This window comes from Rhinopithecus roxellana, chromosome 15 (assembly GCF_007565055.1).
Source record: "Rhinopithecus roxellana isolate Shanxi Qingling chromosome 15, ASM756505v1, whole genome shotgun sequence".
Classification (NCBI taxonomy): Eukaryota; Metazoa; Chordata; class Mammalia; order Primates; family Cercopithecidae; genus Rhinopithecus; species Rhinopithecus roxellana.
In genome coordinates this window covers 117,155,819-117,160,089 of record NC_044563.1, presented here as the reverse complement: position 1 = coordinate 117,160,089, position 4,271 = coordinate 117,155,819, and the positions used below count along the sequence as shown (strand labels likewise).

The following is a 4,271-nucleotide window of genomic DNA, read 5'->3' as shown; positions in this document are numbered from 1 at the left end:
GTGAGTAAATTCTAGGTAAAAATGAAATTTTCTTCTTACAAATGTATTCTTTTTATAACTGCTGGTTAACAGATATTTTTAATTAACCTATCCACCTACAGTCCTCAATGTATCATTAAGTAAACTTTTCATAGCAATATCACTCACTCACTCACTCATTCTCTGTTCACTGTATAAAAACATACTGAGCATGTATTTGTGGAACCTGGAATTCAAAGAGATTGCTGTGATGCTCCTTCTTTATGATCGTGTGGAATGGACTGGACAGAAATATTGTCAGGGCACAAATGCTGGCTATAGATGCAGAAGAGATTTGTTTGTTGTTATCTAGCAGTAACAACAGAGTATAGATGAAGAGATCTCCATACTCATGCCCATAATATTGGTACAATTGTCCTGAATCCTTGCAGAATGCAAACACAGGGATGGACAGAAGAGAGCAGAAGGGTTCCTGCAGGTGCTTAGGGCATGGGTGTTGCTGGACTAACTACTTTCACTACCACATGTCCAGGATAGAAAGCCTTTGCCTGCAGCCAAGCCCAACTCAGCATCAAGAAATCCTAGCATATGAAGGGAAGCAGAATCTGCAAGTGCTAGAATGAAAAGAACACTATGAACTTGAATTCATGGAACTGGGATTCTCAAGCTGACTGCATGATCAACATGGGGCACATGCTCATTCCAGGCAACCCAAGCAGATAGTGAGGTTATGAGATTGCCCCAGACTGACATTATGCCATTTGTGCTCAAGTCTCTGTTTTAAAAATACAGTGGTAAGATTTGTCGTTATCAGATGTGTGGACTGAAAATAACTACTCTTGTGATCCAGGCATCCTGAACAGTTCATGTCTCCATATAGTGACTGTAATCACAATAAGCACATGTTCTTCTCACCTACATGACAGTTACCCAGAATTCGAAGAAATTGCTGTAATGCTCCTTCTTTATGATTGTATGGAATGGACTGGGCAGGGATATTGTCAATGCACCAGTGCTGGCTATAGATACAAATGGGATTTGCTTGTTATCTAGCAGTGACATAGAGTATAGAAGAGGGTCCCATACTCATGCCAAACATATTGGTAAAACTATCCTGAATGCTTGCAGGATGCAAACACAAAGGAGGGAGAGAAGAGATGGAGAAGATATCATTAGTAAGTGTGTGTGCGATCAGGGAGGGCTTCTTGAAATATTTAGAATTTGAACTGATGACTCTACAATTTACTCAGTATATACCCTCTGTCACTTCTGCCAGTCACATAAATTTTTCTATTGGTCAAGGAGACATGAGTAAGATTTAGTCAGATGGAAATGAAAGAAGTCATTTATGATGGCACTGTTAATAAAAGCATGGAGTTTTTTAGGGAATGGTGATTAGTACGTCATGTGTTTCATTCTTTGTGCCACCCCAAGTGCTTGGTTGTGCTTGCAAGATCCCGTGTAAGAAGGATCATAAGGTGGAGTACTCTGAACATTGAGCAATGTCTGTTGTGGACTTGACGTGATAGGACTTGGAATTAGTTTTACTATATCACCTTGAGAGAACTCTACAATGTTGTAAATTCCAGAGAGGGCCAGCCAGGTCAGCCCAGCAAGACAAGGCAAAAAGGCAATGTCCTGCTCTCCTGACCCTCCTCACAGGGATACAGTCAACCCTTCAGGGTCAAAAGGCAATGATAAAGAAAAAACTACAAGTGTGGAAGTTAGGGTAGGAGTGAGAAGCACTGAAATGTACACACTCCTCTTATATAATTTTTTTTTTTTTGAACAGAACAATAAACACCTTTATTACACGGGTGAAGACAAAACGAGGATTTATTTGCCTTTCCGGGCCTTGATTTTCCTAAGATAGAACTCCAACTCTTTGCCCTCTAGCACATAGCCATCTGCTCAGCCACACTGTCCCGGCCTGGAAGCAATGCATGCAAGAAGCTTGCCCTGCTGGAACTGCTCCTCCAGGAGACTGCTGATTTTGGCATTCTTTTTCCTTTCATCATATTTCTTCTGAATTTTTTTAGATCGTTTTTTGTTTAAAATCTCTTCTTCCTCAGGAGTCAGCTTGGCTCCCTTCTTGCGGCCCAGGGGCAGCGCGTAGTGGGACTCGTACCACTGTCGGTACGGTGTGCTGTCCATGAGCACGATGCAATTCTTCACCAGAGTCTTAGTACGGACCAGCTCATTATTAGATGCATTGTAGACAACATCGATGATCCTTGTTTTACGAGTACAACCCTCTGAGCCCCAGGAGAAATTCCCTACGTCCAGCCTCAGGGCACGGTATTTCTTGTTACCTCCCGGCACACGGACTGTGTGAATGCGGCGGGGGCCAATCTTGCTGTTGGCAGCCGGGCGCCCCAACTCATACTTCTGCTTCTTGTGGTAGGGCTTTCTCTTGCCCCCGGTTTTGTGGTGCTTGTGCCCGTTGTCCCGAGAAATGCCCATCGCTCGGCGCTGCCTGGAAAGAGCTTATATAATATTTTTACCTGCAAAAGGCCCAAATTGACAGTGGGGAAGATAGGTCATCTTTAAACATCTTTAAACTAAACTTAAACTATTACCATCAAACTACCATTGACATTCTTCACAGAATTAGAAAAAACTATTTTAAATTTCACGTGAAATCGAAGAAGACCCCATATAGCCAAGACAATCCTAAGCCAAAAGAACAAAGTTGGAGGCATCACACTATCTGACTTCGATACCACAAAGCTATAGTAACCAAAACAGCATGGTACTGGTACCAAAACAGACATATAGACCAATGGAGCAGAACTGAGACCTCGGAAATAATACCACACATCCACAACCATCTGATCTTCCACAAACCTGACAAAAACAAGCAATGGGGAAATATTCTCCTGTTCAGTAAGTGGTGCTGGGAAAACTGGCTAGCCTTATGCAGAAAACTGAAACTGGACCTCTTCCTTACACCTTATAAAAAATAAACTCAAGATGAATTAAGACTTAAATGTAAAATCCAAAACCATAAAAACTCTAGAAGAAAACCTAGGCAATACCATTCAGGACATAGGCATGGGCAAAGACTTCATGACTAAACCACCAAAAGCAATGGCAACAAAAGCCAAAATTGACAAATGGGATCTAATTAAACTAAAGACCTTCTGCACAGCAAACGAAACTATTATCAGAATGAACAGTCAACCTACAGAATGGGAGAAAATTTTTGCAATCTATCCATCTGACAAAGGGCTAATATCCAGAATCTACAAGGAACTTGAACATATTTACAGGAGAAAAACAACCCCATCAAAAAGCGGGTGAAAGATATGAACAGACACTTCTCAAAAGAAGACATTTACGTGGCCAGTAAACATATGAAAAAAAGCTCAACATCACTGATCATCAGAGAAAAGCAAATTAAGTGTAGATCTTAATATCAGACATATTGCATTCTGTCTGAGAATATGATTCAATAGTGTTCATCTTTGTTCAATCTTGGTTAGTAGGAAGGCTTACAATTAATGCACTATTTTGGGACTTGCCTTTCTGTTCCTTTAAGCATTCCCATTACTTTTTATTGAAACCACAATTGTTCTTTCATACTTATATTTCATTGATGTGTTTAGATAAATTATGTAATTACATTGGCAAGTCTAACTGACATAAGCAGGACAGGAAACAGATCCAATTGGTTCTTGTGAAGCTGATGTCTCAGTGCTCTTGAGCCCAGGTGTACAAGAGCATCAGTGAATGACCATGAGGGCTCAGTACTTTCTCCACATCAACCAATACATTTTCCAAATGGAATGGATAGGATTGGTTATACAGATACAGTCTGTTAGCCAGAGATGTATTGGAAAGGTTTTTACATGTATGTAGAATTAACACAGTGCCTGATGAACTAGGTTTAAATGTTTGTTGAATGCATACATTAAAAATAGTCATGAATGACAGCTCCCAAAATGTGCCATGAGGAACTTTCATATCATTTTTCTTTTCCTGGAGGAAACTATCGGATGTCCTGCATGCTCTTATTCAACATGTAAATTAGAGGAAATGATAGCATTGGCCTTGGAAACAAGGCAGCTCCTGAGCTGACTCCTGCATCACCTGTCCCCACTTTCTTCTCTCCAGAGTCAGTGAGCAGACCTGCAGTGAAAGGGAAGAGCTGTTCTCAGAACAACCAACTCCAGAGGACACTCTGTTCTCTTGAGTGGAAGGTTCCTGTAGGAGTTCCAGTGAGACCTGGTTACTAAGACATCCTTTGCAAGATGCTAGACAACCCTGTGATTTTCAGGTGCGAGCTGCTT

General features: G+C 41.0%; 1 pseudogene across 1 annotated transcript; it reads right to left on the bottom strand.

Annotated features, from left to right (window-relative positions):
- Positions 1–1,752: 1,752 nt before the first annotated feature.
- LOC104667660 lies at positions 1,753–2,442 on the bottom strand (annotated as a pseudogene). Its single transcript, XR_748707.2, has one exon. The product of XR_748707.2 is annotated as a 40S ribosomal protein S8 pseudogene (transcript).
- Positions 2,443–4,271: the final 1,829 nt, after the last annotated feature.